The sequence below is a fragment of the Bubalus kerabau genome, chromosome 13 (genome assembly GCF_029407905.1).
Source record: "Bubalus kerabau isolate K-KA32 ecotype Philippines breed swamp buffalo chromosome 13, PCC_UOA_SB_1v2, whole genome shotgun sequence".
NCBI lineage: Eukaryota > Metazoa > Chordata > Mammalia > Artiodactyla > Bovidae > Bubalus > Bubalus kerabau.
In genome coordinates this window covers 25,632,165-25,650,500 of record NC_073636.1, presented here as the reverse complement: position 1 = coordinate 25,650,500, position 18,336 = coordinate 25,632,165, and the positions used below count along the sequence as shown (strand labels likewise).

At 42.6% G+C, this 18,336-nt stretch overlaps 1 protein-coding gene across 23 annotated transcripts in view; it reads right to left on the bottom strand.

The window, feature by feature from the left end:
- The window catches only part of KIAA1217 (KIAA1217 ortholog), a 348,846-nt gene that overhangs the window by 95,833 nt on the left and 234,677 nt on the right, over positions 1-18,336 (bottom strand). Inside the window, exon 1 of one of the 23 annotated variants that reach the window (XM_055543819.1) lies at positions 11,514-13,888. The exons of the other annotated variants lie outside the window; for them this stretch is intronic. The gene's annotated coding sequence lies outside the window, so the exon portion shown is untranslated. Of the gene's footprint in view, positions 1-11,513; positions 13,889-18,336 lie in introns of those variants that run through there. 23 annotated transcript variants of the gene reach the window in all.

Sequence of the window (18,336 nt, the reverse complement as noted above, 5' to 3'; positions counted from 1 at the left end):
ACACAACTGAAGCGAACTTAGCAGCAGCAGCAGCAGCAGTGTATATGTTTCCATGCTGCTCTCCCGCTTTGTCCCACCCTCTCCTTCCCTCGCTGTGTCCACAAGGTAACAGCCACTCTAGAAACTAAAAGAAGTTCCATAGGATAAACTTATGGTTACCAGGGGGAAAGGGATAGTTAGGGAGTTTGAGATCGATATGTACACACTGCTGTATTTAAAATGGATAACCAACAAGGTCCTACTGAATAGCACAGGGAACTCTGTTCAATGTTATGTGGCAGCCTGGATGGGAGGGGAGTCTGGGGGAGAATGGATACATGTCCATGTATGCCTGAGTCACTCTGCTGTCTACTTGAAAGTATCACCACATTGTTAATGGACTATAATATAAAATAAAAAGTTTAAAAAAAAAGAAACCAAATAATCCAATGTGTGAGTGGGCAAAAGAAACAGATTATTTTTTCCAAAAAGACATATAGAGAGCCGACAGGAATATGAAAACGTACTCAACATGACTAATCACCAGTACAATGCAAGTCAAAACCACAGTAAATATTATCTCATACCTGTTAGAATGGCTATTACCAAAAAGACAAAAGAAAATAAGCATTGGTGAGGATGTGGCCAAAAGAGCACACTTGTGAACTGCTGGTAGGGATATAGTTTCATATATTCATACATATATAATTTTGTATATTCATATACATTATACAGATAATAGTATAAAGGTATTATCTATAAATACATAAATAAAAATTAAATTATAGGGCTTCCCAGGTGGCACTAGTTGTAAAGAACCCACCTGTCAAGGTGGGTAAGGACATGTAAGAGACATGGGTTCAATTCCTGGGTTGGGAAGATCCCCCGGAGAAGGGCATAGCAACCCACTCCAGTCTTCTTGCCTGGAGAATCCCAAGGACAGAGGAGTCTGGTGGGCTCTGGTCCACAGGGTCGCAAAGAGTCCAACATGACTGAAGTGACTTAGCCCGCATATAGCACACCCAAAGAATTTCCATGGGTGTCCCAGGTATGAACATGTGAACTGGGAACAGATGCCTTGTGTTATATAACTATACAGATGCACAAACTTTCCCAGTTCTCATTAATTATGAAAGAACCAAAAGGTTCCAGGCTTATAAATTACATGAATATACCTTTGAACACCCATCTGTTTTCAAAGGGTTTGGTTGGAGTCTGTGACAGCAAACGCCAAGCATCTGCTCATCTGGGCCAGGCCAATGGCCCCGACTGCCCCCATTCAGGTGTCTCTCAGCAGTTCATGCAGTATGTGGAAGAGGAACACCAAACTGGGCATCACAGAACCTGCCTTCTAAGTCTGACCTCTTGGGGTCTCTAAGGCCCATCCCAACTACAACATTCTGTGGGTCCATGGAATATTTTTTAAAACATCTATTTATTTTTGACTGTACTGAGTCTTCACTGCTGCTTGGGCTTTTCTCTAGTTGCGGCGAGTGGGGGTTACTCTCTAGTTGGGTGCATGGGCTTCTCATTGCGGTGGCTTCTCATGTTGCACAGCACGAGCTCTAGAGCAGTCGGGTTTCAGAAGCCGTGGCTCCCGGGCTCCAGAGCCTGGGCTCAGTAGTTGTGGCACACAGGCTTAGTAGCCCCACAGCATGTGGGATCTTTCCAGGACAGAGATCAAACCCATGTCTCCTGCGTTGGAAGGCAGATTCTTTACCACTGACCCACCAGGGAAGCTCAGTCCATGAAATATTTATTGAGTAGTCACCAGGTATGTAAAGCCCAAGGTTGAGGCTGAGGAAGGGAAAAGAACCTTTAAGCCACATAATTCCTACCTCTTAAGAGGAGAAAAGATGAAGCATGTACATGAGCAATAAAAAGAAGACAAAAGCTGGACTTCCTTGGCAGTCCAATGGCTAAAACTCTGTGGTCCCAAGACAAGGGGCCAGGGTTTGATCCCTGGTCAGGGAACTAGATCCCATTTCCCACGACTAAGAGCTTGCAAGCTACAGCTAAGAGTTCACATGCCACAGCTAAAGATCCAGCCTGCAGCAACTAGGACCCAACAAAGCCAAATAAACAAATATACATTTTTTTTAAAAACAAAAGCAAGAATAACTTTGGCAAGTTTCAAATAAGTAGAACAGACAAACCCTCTGGAATCTATAGATGAATAAGATTTTCCTGCCTGGGATAGTTGAGGAATACTTCTCTGAAGAGGTGAGATTTAAGTAAGTCCATAAATGATGAGCAGAAATTTCAGTAAGGAAGAAAGAGTTTCCTTTCTTAGGAATTTTCAGGCAGGAAGTAAGGCATGGTCATAGACCAGAGGTGGGGAATGCCAAGTGTTGGGGAATGGACCGACCTCTGATCCAGCCAGCAAATTATTCCCAGGCAGTGGTTCTGCAAGTTGATGTAATTCAACAACATCAGAATCATCCAGAGGGCTTGCTGAAACACAGATTAATGGGCTCCACTTCCTGAGTGTCTGATTTAGCAGGACTTGGGTGGGCCTGAGAATCTGCCTTTTTAACAAGTCCCCAGATGATGCTGACCTGCTGGTCCAGGGACTACTCTTTGACAAAAACTGTTCTAAGGAGTAAAGTGAAGAGGCAAGCTCCCATCAAAATCTCCATTCTATTGTGTTGCTGTTGTTTAGTTGCTGAGTTGTGTCTGACTCTTTTGTGACCCCATGAACTATAGCCCGCCAAGCTTCTCTGTCCATGGGATTTTCCAGGCAAGAATACTGGAGTGGGTTGCCATTTCCTCCTCCGGGGGATCTTTCTGACCCAGGGATTGAACTTGAGTCTCCTGCATTGGCAGGCGGATTCTTTACCACTAAGCCACTTGGGAAGCCCTCCATTCTATTGTGGGCTTGGTTAAATCCTCATTCAGAAAGCTGACCTTACTCAATTTTGAGTGACAATCACAAGCGTTTCTCCATCTGTAAATATTTGCAATTAAATCTGCCAGGAAAAGATGGAAATAGGGAAAGGAAACATTTTTGGAGACTCTTATTTACCAGATGCTTTCCAAAATTTCTATTTAATTCCCAGCACATTCCCATCAGATAAAGGATATAATCCCCATTGGACAGATTGAAGGAATGGGGGCCACAAAGTCAATATACCAGAGCCAGAACAATCTCGAACTCTCGGGTTAAGAAATCAGTGTAGAGACCTGACCTCTGAGTACTCTTCAAAGAAGGGTAGTTGAACCATTGTTCAAGAATCACTAAGATCAGTTATTACTCCTGTCCAAAATCAGGCCCAGAAATACCTGAACGAAGTCATTTGGATTGAATATTGCAAGAGAACCAAGAGGAGAATAACAGAGATCAGACCACATTACTGTTATCTACAAATGTGGGGGAAAACCACCTTCCAAATGATGACTCCAGGGCATCCAACAGCCCCATCAGGGTGCTCCATTTCAAAGGAATACCTTTATGTTTTCAGTTCAAATATCAAGCCAGCCAGCCAGCCAGTGGACAAGGCTCAGAAATCTGAGATGGTCAGCAAAACCACTGCCTCTCCTTATTTGGATAAATAACAGCCTCAAAGACAACCAGTTTGGGAGTCAAGCATACCCTGAGGCTGAGCTTGGCATGATTTCCGCCCACGCCCTGCCAGGCCTCGCCCAGCACTGACAGTCCCGGCTCCCTACCAGGTTCTGACGAGGCCAGGAGCCTCCCCACTAGTCACAAGATCTGCTTCTCTGCGTCCCAGGGACACACTGCTGGGCCTCTGAGCATTCCTCCCCTTGAGTGGTGCCCTGCGTTCCTGACACGGGGTAACCAGGAGAAACCACACGGACAGATACCCGTTCAGTATGTAAGGGAATCACACGCCACATGACAGAGGCCAACATCAGGCAAGAGGGAGCCCTGGTCTAGTTGTTCCCCCCTCTCCACACCCCAAACATTGCCCCCTGAAAGGAAAGAATCTTCTGTCACACAGGAGTTGAGGCAAGTGACAAAAATGCTTTGTCATCTTGGAGAACCTTCCCAAGTCCACGATGAGCAGCAAGAGGTTGCAACTCCCTTCAAAAAGAAACAGGCTCCAGGCTGACCCTAAAGGAGCTAGCTCGTCTTCCCCTACTACCCAAGCCAATCTCCAGCTTTTTTTTTTCCCTCTTCTCCTTCTTTGTATTACCCTTTCTTTCACTTTTCTTCCTTTCTCGGAAAAGCAACATTGGGGCAAAATTTCTCCCACAGAGGACAGGAAGATATGTGTTGATAAACAGACAAAGGGAGTTTCTTAAAATCAGAAGATATTTTTGGCTTGATTCTGAAAACGCTCAACCCTCAACAACTTCTTCAATGTGCTGAAACGTACAAATTAGTTTCCAAAGTCTTTTTTTTTAAAGATGCAATCATCCTCCCTCTTTGATCAGTACCTTCCTCCACCATGATTCAGAGGGAAGGCAGTAGGGTGTGGTGGAGAGAGCCCTGGATTATGAATGAAAAGACTTGGTTTCCATTTCTGAGGATCTCCTTGGGCTGTGGTCTCACAGCCCTGACTGTGGTCCTGCCATTGAGCTCTTCTGAGACCCTGGTTCTGCTGCAAATGGGTCTGGGAATACTTGCAGTTACCCTCCTGGTGCCATGAACATCAAAAGAGCTAAATTATTTATGACGTTGCATGCAGAAGAGCGTGGTCAATGCACAGTAGGATTAATATCACCAATGAACAATGGGCTCACTCCATGAATCGAGAGCAAATCAAACAGATAAGCCCACTGTAATATAGGCATACAAGGGGGAAGAGAATGACGCACTCTCTTCTTGAGATACAAAAGCTCATTAAAGAAGGAAGATTCTGAACGTAGCTGATGCAAGAACAGAACACTGTATTATTTTCCAGAGATCTCATTCTTGAGAAAAATTCAATTATATATGCTGTCAACTCACCAACAAGGAGGTACTTTTCCTTGTTTCTATTCCCAAATGAATTGGCCATCCTGAATCAAGATCAGGCAACGTAAGACTCCTCATCCACTTGATAGGGCTTCCTAAGTGGCACAGTGGTAAAGAATCCACCTGCCAACGCAGGAGATATGGGTTCTATCCCTGGGTCAGGAAGACCCTCTGAGGGAGGGAATGGCAACCCACTCCAGTATTCCTGCCTGGAAAATTCCACGGACGGAGAGCCTGGTGAGCTACAGTCCATGGGGTCGCAAAGAGTCAGACACAAGTGAGCGATTGAGTACACACACACACATCCACTGGATACTGGTTCAACTAGTAGATTTATGTATTCATTCAGTCTCTCAGTTGACTCTTTGCAACCCCAGGGACTGCAGCATGCCAGGCCTTCCAGTCCATCACCAACTCCCGGAGCTTACTCAAACACATCCATCGAGTTGGTGATGCCATCCAACCATCTCATCTCTGTTGTCCGCTTCTCCTCCTGCCTTCAATCTTTCCCAGTATCAGGGTTCATGTACTGATTATTTATAAATTCATGTATTAATTATTTATAAAAATTGTGAGATGGCTGATGACCCACATTTTTGTTTTGCGTCTTGCTTCTTCCCTTCCTATCTTACCACTGGGGAGAACTTCTCTTTGGGAATGAAAAGAGAATGCATGTCCTCACTTGCCTGTGACTGGAATAAAAGTTTTGGTTGGTAAGGAGGAAGCTGAACCCAACAGGTAAAGGCAAGATTTGGGATACGCTCAAAATTTCAACTATACAGTCTGAGCCCCACATTTGTATTAAAAACACAAATCTGTGTGCTTTAGAATACTTCTGGAGAGAAAAACATTTATCTTGCAGTCCTGCTCAAAAATTTTTTGACTTTTTTTTTTTTGTACTGATTTGTGCTGATTTAACACAAATGTCAAAATGTTTTGTTACTGGGCATATATATAGAGATGGCCTTGCATGTATGTTCACTGTCTCTACATTTACAATATGAAAATACATTTGGGTAGTTTTCATATTATTAAGATGCACTGTGAATATGAGTACATATCTGTAGATAAAAATTCTCTGCCCAAATCTAAAATATCCAAATACCACGTCTGACTCATTTTTTATGCTCTAGTCACAGAGTGATACTGGATAGAAACTTATTAGCATTTTACCAAGTTTCTTTGGAGCATTGTTACAAATAATAAAAAATACAGAAACATTTTAAAACAACATATTTCTGTCTTCAAATGGTCAGATTAACATAATTATAGCCTGAGGTTGCCAACAGTGGCACATTTCTCATTTTCATGAGAATACAGAGGTTCTCTCCTGGATTACAAGCTCACAGGCTCCTTGGTCTAAATATATACAGTAAAATCTGCAGCAAATTTCTGAAGCATTAAGATCTGAACCCTGGAGATATCTAGTGAGTAATTTGCACTGCAGTAGAGCAGATTTTTTGTTGTTGCTTTGTTTTGCAGTTACACAGCTGCTAGGAAATACATTTTTAGATCTGATTTTTAAGGCAAGCAAAAATGATATCCAGTTTATGGCTATGTTCCCTGGGTCCCTCTGGCAAGGGAGTAGGGACCCACCTACAAATGTTCCATTCAGTTACCTTCCTCGTTGGAAGTGAAGACAGTCCTAGACACTCATGTAGGTGAAGCCATCAGACCTTGACCGTGACACCCAATGCTTTAGAGGTGCGTTTCCCGAGAAACACGCTTTGAAGTTTAAGCGCGCTATAGATCTGGTCCCCACCATGTCTCAATTACCGCATCACTGACATCGCTACCATTTCTTGTTTGGCTTTTCCTTTGGCAGCTCTTGCCACCATATCAAGGGCAAACAAAAAGGAACAGGTTCAAAGAGTTCAATCAGAGCAAGGGCAAGTATGACCTTTGATTTCATAGGAAAAGAAAAAAAAAAAAGAAATTAAGTGCATGTGCCGAGGGAAACACAGTCTTTGTATTTCAGGATATAGAGGGAGTTAGTGCCGCCTGAGCAAGGAGAAGCGGTCCTCCAGCTCAAGTGATACACCCGACCATCACATCTTTTATCTGGACAGGTTTTAAGTACATAAATATGCTGGACAGCTCTGAACTGAACCGATTTTCTTTGGGGCCAAGTTACAAGACGCCGAAGGCCTCCAGGACTCAAACAAGAATTAGATTTTATTCTGACATCAAAACGGTGCATTGTTGTGAACTGTATCATGTTTAATGATGTCTTGCTCTGTCTCCTCCATAATTTGGGCTTCATCTTAAAGCCCTGGTTTCTACATTTCGCTCGGTCATAAGAAAACTATCACCATCTTGGCCACATTCTAACACTAACTATATTACTATTACTCATAATGCTTTTTTTAAAAAATATTTTAACCAATAACTCTCTAATTTTTTTTAAATTATTATTTATTTACTTTCGGCCGTGCCGAGTCTTCACTGTTATGCTCAGGCTCTCTCTAGTTACAGTGAGCAGGGGCTACTCTCCAGTTGCAGTGTGCAGGCTTCTCATCGCAGTGGTCTCGCTTGTTGCGGAGCACGGACTCTAGAGCACAGGCCTCAGGTAGCTGTGGTACACGGGCTTAGTTGTGGGATCTTTCTGGACCACGCGTTAAACCCCTGTCCCCTGCACTGGCAGGCAGATTCTTAACCACTGGATCACCTGGGAAGTCCAATGCTTTTCTTGACATCAGTTTTAAGTTGACTTTTTTTTTCTTAGTGGGGATGAACGATAATACTCATTAACTCTCAGATTCCCTGTGCTACTTGTTTTTCCAATACGTGACACAACTATATAATTCAATCACTAAAACGTAAGAATCTGTTTTCCTTTGTGCTGTCGAAACTCACCGGTTCCAAGTGAAGAACAACTCTGAAAATATTCTCAGTGGGAAGATGTGAGCGTTTCCAGCTAGGTTACTGTAGGAGCCACTGCTTCAGCAAAGAGGCTGACTTTTGCAAATAATGCTATAATATTACCCAACCCTTTTTAGCCAAGATTGCTTTATTCAAAGCATCTCATAATTTGAAGCAGCTGCTGTTTTTCAGTTGACTTGATGGCCTATTCTCCTTCAATAAAAATATTGGATAATCTAAATCTGGTTAGTTCAAAATCCATTTATTTTGGGGCCAGGCCCATGCATTTCCAATTAATGAGCTCTGGCCCCATGGCAGGGTTATGTTGCTATCTGGACAGGAAGGGGAACCTGGCTACACTTAACCGCAACCCAGATGGCTCAGGGAAGTCAGATATACAGTGTTTTCCTAAATCAACCAAGAGAACACACCTTGGTGGGTCCTGTGGGATGAGAACCAAGGCAGGGAGGCACTAGAGATGGAGAAAGAGCTGGTCTAAGGGATGTGCTTGGGCTCCAGCCCTGTTCTTGGTCGGTCACTTCTTAATTCCGTGATCTTTACCAAGTCACTCCATCCATGCCAGGCCTCCAGAGTCTCGACTGACGGGGGAAGGGTTTTAAAAGATGACGTGTAAGACCTTCTTTCCACCTCTGAAACCCTTTGATTCCAAAGCATCTGGGCCTGTTTCTTGAGGTAACACCAATGACACAGATCAGGTTGTATTTCCTCAGCCACCAAGCTGCAGTCGCAGTTCAAGTGTCTCAGGAGCAGACATATCGCTCGTGCAAATTACATGCAGACCCCATGGGAACAAAACAGGACACAGAGGAAATGGCTTAGCACTGGGTGATTCGTAGCTCAATGACACACTTTTTCCTCTTTAAAAAAATTAGTAAGTGCTTTTTCTCCTACAAATATATATATATATATGTAACATGATTTATATAAAAGTAGTTATATAAAATGCTGCGAATTTTAGAAAAAGTACAAAGGAAATAATGGTCCCCGGAGACATACTACTCTACATAAAACAGAAAAGCAACAAGGATTTACTACATAACACCAGGAACTATACTCAATATCTTGTGATAACCTATAATGGAAAAGAATCTGAAAAAAAAAATGTATAACTGAATCACTGCTGTATACCTGATATTACAATATTTACAACATTGTAAGCCAACTATATTTCAATTAAAAACAAGAAATGATAAAAGAGTGACCCATGGAAGCTCTCTACAAAGTAGGGCCTTGGACCGAGGGAGCCTGAGCAATGTACTATGTAGTCTGGGCTTCCCTGATGGAGACCCACTGAGAAGACAGAAAAGCAAAACCTCAGGAAGGAAGCAACACGTGGATGCAAAGAACACCACCCGAAAATGCCAGGACTTAAGCTTCCTGTCAGAGGCAATTTCCACTAACATCTGTATTTACAAGAGCCAAGCTGAGAGATCCAGTTTGGATATCAAAGGGCAGAGGGTATGGTGTAAACTTCTCCCCAGGAATGGCTAACAACCCAGCACCCCCTCCCCGAACCCCCACTAAAGGAAAAGGAAGGTCCTGTTCCCATCGACTTTCCAATGTGTTGGTTGTCAGCCAGCCCTGGATCTTACGCAGCCATGGAAGCTGGAAGCAAGTGGCCTTGCTCCTGTAGCCCAAGTTCAGGGCTGGGATGAGCAGCTGCATCCCTGATGATACTGTTGGCTGTAATTATTTTGCCTAGCAAATTACCAGGATATTTTTGCAGCCAAGTGGATGTCTCAATCTTCAGATATGTGGGGGGGGTGAGGAGAGCCACAGCCCCTGCCTCTGGGGTGGCTTGAACCCTTCACCTCCGATGTTCTGTAACTTTCTTCCTGTCCTTCTCCTAAAAGCGCTGCCAGGAGTCTGGAAGGGCAGCAGGCAGGCACATGCAGGCCTGTCTCCATTCAAAGACACTTTCTCCCTTGCCAATCGGGCTCATGAATCAGCTCCTTGCCCTGTCCTGGGAAGACGGTTTTTCTGAGCGCCACAGCACATGAAGTGAAGAAGGAAGCGGGAAGGAGGAGACGGCAGCTCATCCACAGTGCTTTTGTTTTTTTTAATTGGAGGATAATTGCTTTACAATATTGTGTTGGCCTCCGCCATACACCATGAATCAGCCTCAGGTATACATGTGCTCTCTCCCTCCTGAATCCCCCTCCCACCTCCCACTCCATCCAGCCCCTCCAGGTTGTCACAGAGCACTGTGCTGAGCTCCCTGTGTCACACAGCCAACTCCCACTTGTTATCTATTTTACATATGGAAATGTATGTTTCCGTGTTATTCTCTCAGTTTGTCCCACCCTCTCCTTCCCCCACTGTGTCCACAAATCTGTTCTCTGTGTCTCTGCAGTGCTTTTTGCTATCCCCACACTATCGGACACTATCAGACATTTACTGATTTCTTTTTACTCCAAGTAAGTTGCAGCCAGGTCCCTGGATAAACAACCAGTCTGCTACTAGGTTTTGGATATTACAGATCAAACCAAAAAAAAAAAAAAATCCAAAACTGTACAGAACCATTTCTCTTGAAGCCAAGTAAGCATTGCTTATTTATAATTACTATTTTCAAGATAAGTTATCGGTATCTGACTGCAGACTTGGAGTCTTAGCTACTGGTAAGGAAGGGAGTACAGTGTAGGATTTAAACACAAGGACTAGAGAGACAGTCAGCCTGGGGCTCAGTCCCAGTTTTGATTCTAGCTAGTGTATGACTTGTCACTTGATCTCTCTCAGCCTCAGTTTTCTTACCTTAAAATGGGTATAATAGTACCTATGCCTTATGGTTATAATGACCAAATGAAATAATATATACTATTTAGACCACATTGGTTAACAACTTCTCATCCATATGGACTCATCTATAAATGGAGATAAACATAAACAGATCCAGGCACACATGTACCTTTAAAAGGAAACAGACTGACTTAAAAAGACATTGATCTTATTAAATGTCTTTAAAAGAAATATATACAAAATATTGTGACTGAACTATTATTGCAAGGATAAGACAGAATAGTTATATCAAGTATATACAATTTCTGCCACAGATTTTTTCTAGGTTTTTCCATTAAACCTCGATATAACAGGGATATATCTGTTATATAAAAATTGCAGACATTTTAAATGTTATACATAAAGCTTAAATGGATATATCTCAAAGAATTTTTAAAATCCAAGATAAAAAAGTCCTTTATATTTTAAAATGTAAGGTGATTTTCACAAGGAAAATACAACAGACAATGTTTTCCTTGAATATTGAAGGAAGCATACTAACCTCTCCTCTGCCCCCCCAATTTGTACCACGCCTTCAAATTTTCAATTGTCTCAGAAACTGAATGCAAGTCAAATATCTTCGTGAAAACACTGAAAACTGTCACAAAACACATACATCAACGAGATCTGTACAAGCAAACAACACTGACACTTGAAATCCTTTTCTAAATTATAAGGTTAAACAGAAAGATCACGAGATTAAACAGAGATTTATAGGCTGGAGACAGCCCAATGTAACTTAAGTGGATTTTGAAAAACAGACCAACGCCAATAACAAAGAAATTTCCTTCTAAGCAGTGTGCAAGAAGTTAAAATAAAAACCTAGCATTTCAATTCCACATGGCATTGAACTTGAATACAGAAAAGTTGACTCATTTGGAGGTAAATGTGCTACAACAGGAACCCCAAATCCTGAAAATCCTATTTTCTTATAAAGGTGCAGTTCAGTTCTTACCTTACATCTTCCACGAACTGTTCTCTTCTAGAAGAAACTTTCTAGACGTTCAGAGATCTTGAAACCACCCATCTCTCGAATGCTTCCAGCTCCGCCTGTCTTGATGGTAACTAAATGCAAGGCTTGGGTTTTTTTTTTTTTTTTTTTACAGAAGGAAGCTTTTAGTCAAAATATGTGGTTTAAAGGAGCAGTATCCAGCCTTGTTAAAACTATTTCACGGACATTCAGAGGTTTTGTTTCTCCTCTATGAAAGTTAAATCTGAGTAGGAAGGCATTTTTCCTGTCCCGGAAATCAGCATAACTAAAAACCAATGCTGAGTTAACGAGAAATGTTTCTTCCATGTGTTCCGTCTGGCAGAAACGGCAAGCCATATCAAGGGAACACGTGATGTTTATAAATACAATATGGCTCGTGTTGTCATAACCTCTCAATGACAAAAAAAAAAGGCAAGAGAAAGCAGGCAGCCACACAGCAGGAAAGATGAGATCTGTATCATTTGGAAGCTGCCTGTCAGATATGCATATATTACTAGTTCCTGCATCTTAAAAAATAAAACAGAGCTGGAAGCAGCGAGGAAGGGAAAAAAAAATACCTTGCTCTGTAAGGCCACTGTATGAAAGTGTATAAATGATGAGTTATGTTTGCCCAGCTAATCATTTCAATAATTCCTTACCAACTGCAGCAGAAACATCTTTTCGCCTGTCAGAAAGACATGTCATAAAAGGGACATAATGAGGTACATCCCTGGTAAGCCAGTACTGTAGAGGTAAATCAGCCACACTCTTTAGCAGATAAGAGAATGAAGGAAAGCTGGCACATAGCTGGCAACAGATGTGAAAATTACAGATGTCTGTATCACTACTGATTATTGACTGTCTGATCTACTACAGGGGACCTCAACCTCTAGGACCTAATGCCTGATGGTCTGAGGTGGAGCTGATGTAATAATAATAGAAATAAAGTGCACAATAAATGTTATGCACTTGAATCATCCTGAACCCCCATGGTGGGGGTTCCCCGCTCCCAATCTCCCCAGGGCCATGGAAAAATTGTCTTCCACAAAACTGGTCCCTGCTGCCAAGAAGGTTGGGGACCTTGTCTACTAGACTGGATGATCTCTGTAAGGCAGTTACCATACTTGGTCACTATTATATCTTCGAAATCTTATACAAGAGCCCAAATCACAGTCAAGACTCAATGCATGATGGCTGTGTGAGTGGGTCAGCGAAAATTCACAATCACTGGAAGTAGTTAACTGTTCCAAAATCATCACTCCTACCTGGTAAGTCTGGAGGTACCTGAAATACTGATTACCCATCGAATCTAAAAGCAAGATGTGTCCTGCTGAGTTAGAAATAACAGTAAACCAAGATCTGTCTTCTTTAATTTGTTATCCAGAGATTGGCTTACTTTCTACCATGGGTGAATTTCACTCTTGAAAATAAAATGCAGATCTGTATGCGTTTCTGACAACCAGTTAGTTTAATCTGACAAATCTGTTATTCTCATCTTAAATTATAGAGTAATTAACTGCAATAAAATTATATTTATAGGATGAGTAATTTCGTTAGATGTTCTTGGTTCTCATTTTGGTTAGGAATTACTCCTGGGATAAACAAGGGAATGTGCTGTAAATCTCAAATGTTTACATGGGCACATCACTGTTCTGGTTTTAGCAGAGAAGGCATTAACTGAAAGTGTGTGATAGGAAAAGTGCTGACATATAAGCCCCTTTTCTATCCACATGTTTAAGGAGAATTTCCTCAAAGCAGGACACTGTTGCAGGGAAACTCAGAGAGTGTGAGATGAATGGAATAGGGGTTTGCTCCCACGAAGTGTGGAGTTTAGAAAAGAACTTCAGATGTGTACATCAGTAACTACAACACAGACAGGAAAAGGTGAGGGTTCTCAGAGAGAGGAGAGACAGGTGAGGTTGATGGAATCAGAGAAGGGACAGTGGTTAGTGAGACTTGGATAAGAGAGGAGTCAGGAAAGGCATGATGAAGATAGCAGCTGTTGAGTTCGTCTTCAAAGACGGACGGCAGACAAAAGAGAATCCTTGCACGCTGTTGGTGAGGCTGTAAATTGGTGTAGTCAGTATGGAGATTCCTAAAATAACAGAACTACCATATGACCCAGCTATTCCACTTATGGGTATTTATCTGAAGAACACAAGAATATTAATTGAAAAGATACTTGTACCCTCATATTCATTGTAACATTATTTACAATAGCCAATATATGGGAACAACCAAAGTGTCTATCAGTGGATGGATAGATGAAGATGTGAAATATATACATGTATATACGTGTATACACTCAATGGAATACTGCTGCTGCTGCTGCTAAGTTGCTTCAGTCCTGTCCAACTCTGTGCAACCCCACAGACGGCAGCCCACCAGGCTCCCTCGTCCCTGGGATTCTCCAGGCAAGAACACTGGAGTGGGTTGCCATTTCCTTCTCCAATGCATGAAAGTGAAGAGTGAAAGTGAAGTCACTTAGTCGTGTCCGACTCTTAGCGACCCCATGGACTGTAGCCTACCAGGCTCCTCCGTCCATGGCAGCCATAAAAAAGAATGAAACCCTGCCATTTGCAACAACATGTATGGACCAGGAGGGTATTACACTAACTAAAATAAGTCAGACAGAGAAAGACAAATACCCTATGACTTTAGTCATATGTGGAATCTAAACAAACAAAAACACCAAAGTTAATGAACAAACAAAACAAAAAAACAAAGTCACAGATATAGAAAAGAGATTGATGGTTATCAGAAGGAAAGTGGGTTGCTGGGAGGGTGAAATGAATGAAGAGGTCAACTGTAGGATAACGGATGGAAACTAGATGTGCGATGGTGACCACTCTGGATTTTGTATACAGATACCACACACCTGAAACTTATATAATTAAAAAAATGAGTAGCACATGGATCCTGACGATGACGCCAGTGCTGTGGGGAAGGACAGTAGGGACCACTGGAGGGACAAGGAGGCCAGTTTTGGAGCTGGTCTGTCTGGCTCTGAAACTAGCTCCATCTCTGATGTGCTGTGTGGCTTTGAGAAGGTTTCCTGACCTCTCTGATCCACATCTGAAACAGGGGGGTCATAAGAATTCCCCTCACACTGGGTTGTTCTGAACAAATGAGAGTGATTATGAGCACAATACTCGGCACGCTACCTGGCACAGTGTAAGTCTTAGTTATTAGTACCAATGCCATTATGTGAGTGAATGGGACATGGGGCAGCTGGGTCAAGGAGGATGTTGAGAGAATGAAAGAAAATCAGCTAGGAGTGGTTTCCTAAACTTCTGTTTCTAAGGGGTTTTCTTGTGTTCCCTCAAATCCCAAACCCTTCTTTTCAACCAGAGCATTGCCCTGTAGAAAAAAGGGCCCTGAACTCTGTGGCAGGCCAACTTCACACATACATACTAAATAATATATATATATATATTTTTTTTTTTTTTTTCCTTTCTTTTCTTTTGTTTGGCCATGCCAGGTCGTAAGTGGAATCTTAGTTCCCTGACCAAGGATCAAACCCATGCCCGCTGCAGGGGTAGTGTGGAATCCCAACTACTGGACTGCCAGGGAATTCCCTTCTTTTCTCCAGGTGGGATACCCTTTTAGCCCACTCAGAACAGAAGAGAATGGAGCATGTTCACTATAAAAGGAGGCCAGGAAACAGATACATAATATATAGACACAAGAGAATCAAGAAGTGAAACAAATATTTTAAAAAGATATTTCACGTGTTCTAAAATCTTGTTAAGAGCATCATTTCAAAACTTGTAAAACCTGAAGGGAAATGTCAAGGAAGGGAGGCTGTGGGCTAAGTAGAAAGAGTCATAACCGGGTTCAAATCCTATGTTTGACATATACCAGCTGTTTGGGCCTGGGAAAGATGTCACTGGCCTCAATTTTACCATCTATAAAAACTGAGTCAGTGTGCAGAGCTGTTGACTCATTTAAATAACATGCAAAGTATTTAACACGTTGCCTTCTATGTGGATGCAGAATGGTCTCGTATTGAGAAACACAATGGAACAGAATGAATACTACTTATATACCATGACTGATTTCACAAGGAAATTAAGAGTCTACACAAATCACTACAATTTTGCCCCCACCAAAAGTCAAATTGGAATGTATGACAGAAAGAAGATGAAAGCTGGAAAATTAAAAATAGAGGCCAGGCACAAAGCCAGGACACCCCAACCAACACACACGCCGTGAATGCCTGTGTGCTGGCTGTGGGTGGGCCACAAATTTAATTCTAAGCCTTAGAGTAGCAACACAAAGAGGGAAAATGATCACTTACAAGATTCAAAGTGTCCATATGATAAAAATAAACCGGGAGAAGCACAACTATTTCTGGTGATGAGAACAGAGAGATATTTATACAGTGGGTTCTCATTAATGGCAGAAGATGAATAATACACCGTTTGGAGCACCATCATTATAGTGCTCACCAGAGCGGCTTAACAAGCGTTTACACTTGCCACAGATGAGACACGAAGACCGGCTTTCTGAGTCATACAAGAGGAACATGAACAGGCGTGTGCCTCTGAAGAACTTGTACTCTTATGGGATGGGATGCACAAGCATCCAAATGATTACAACACCAGGAGAATGTACAACATGACTCTCCAAAAGGAAAGATTAAATCTGACAGAGAAGGCTTCACAGAGTAGGCAGTCTTTTATTTGTCCTCTAAAAGAGAGGTTTTTTTTTTTTTTTAAACATTTTATTATAGATATTTCCACCAACCATACAAATAAGCAAAGAAAATAACATAATGAACTCACAGCATCCAGCTCTGACATTTTTCAACATTTTACCAATTTTGTTTCATCATTTCTACTTTCGGGGTTTGTTTTGCCAGAGCATTTTAAAGCAAACCCCAGCAGCTGTACCATTTTAGGCTGTAAAATACTTCAGTGGGTCTCATTTTTAAAAACATAACCACCGAGTCATTATTATACCCAACAGAATTACCGGTTATCCATTAATATCATCTGATTCCTAACACATGTTCAAACTTCCCAAACAGTTTCAAAGATGTCTTTTACATTCGGTTTGTCCCAGTCAGGATCCAAATGTGCTGCACACATGGCTTTTGGTTTGTTAGCGGACAGAAGAGACCTGAGAAATGGAAGAGTGTCTCTGCCCACCCTTTTACCAAACTTGTCAACAGAACTGAGCTGTTGTCCTGTAGAATGGTGGGTGGATGGATTTTGCAAGACATCATGGAGGGAGGGAGAGCGCATTTCAGAGACTCGGAGCAGGAACTGAGGTGGCTCAGCTTGGGAGCAGGCGATACGATAATCAGCCTGTGCTATTCCCTTTTTTTTTTGGCTGTGCCATGCCGCTTGTAGGATCTTAGTTCCCCGACCAGGGATCGAAACTGTGACCCCTGCAATGGAAGCATGGAGTCGTAGCCACCAGACTGCCAAGGAAATCCCAGCCTGTGCTAGTCTTTGGCACAATGGGAAGTCGGGCTTTTGCACAATGGGCAGTCGAGAGATGACTTGGGAAATGGCTGCTAGGTTGGAATAAGAGTTGGGGAGACGTGAAAAGCGCTGCATTACCAACTGAGAGAAAAATAAAGCGTGCTGTCACTAAGGCATCAGAGCAGCGCTGCTAAGAGCCTGGAGCCTGCAGCCAAGCTGCCCAGATTCAGATCTCAGCTCTGCACTCTCTCGCTGTGTGGCCTGGGGCAGGCGTCTTCAACAGACTTAAGAAACTGTTTTCTGAGCTATAAATACAAGGGCTTGTACCAATACCTGCCTCAAAATGGCGTCTTGAGGATTTAAATGAAATCACCCATGAACATGCTTCGTCAAAGGTGCAAAAACATTGGCTCCTGTGAGAGTCACGGCGCAGGCCAGGGCTGCAGGGTGGTGCGTAAGAGGCCCTGCAGAGCGAGATGGATGGCTCTGAGCACGGCGGGATGACGTGAAAAACAGGAGTTAGGTCACTGAAGACTCACTGATAACAACTTTTAAAATCATTTCTCTCCCTCTCATTTAAACACACAGGCACCGCACTCCTAGACACACTGTCAGCAGTCACGCCTTCATTCACAAACACAGGACAACAAGCAGGAAGAGGTTCGTGGTGGAAAGAAAGACCAGGGTTTATTGTTTTCTTCTTTGACAGGATACACTAGAAACATTGGAAGAATATCCATACGGAGACAACTGCTTGGAAGCTGAACACTGGTCTTGCACTCTAGAGAAACAGCAGAGCTAGGACAGTTTCAAGGGTCGTCTACACTGACCTAATGCTTAAATCAGCAGTAACACAAAAATGACAAGTGGAAAGGTACAGATGAAAGAAAAAGAGCAAATTAAAACACACACACACACACACACACACACACACACACACACACTCGTAAAGCCTGGCTAAAGGCCCTGCAGACCAGGTAGAGGGCTAGAGAAAAAAGAAGAGTTAGTGAAGAAGGCTGGGGTATGTCTGCATTTATGCAAGGGATTCAGAGATGGCAGTGTAATGGAAACCAAGGTTTCTAAGGAGACCGCCCATCACTGTCAAATGCAGGGCTCAGACAGAAGAGGTCTGGGGGGCAGTGACTGATTTGGGCATTCGAAAGTTATTTAAGATGCAGAGCCAATACTGGGGAATGTGTTCTCTATGCAAATGTGGAAACTGTTTAACACGCGAGTAAAAATTCAGCTCATAGAGAAAGCAGAGAACTGACTGATCGCAGCAAAGAACCTCAGGAAGTAATCTCAAAGCACACATGAAGGTGAAAAAGGGACTTCCCTGTAGTCCAGTGCCTAGGACTCCTCACACCCAGTTCAGG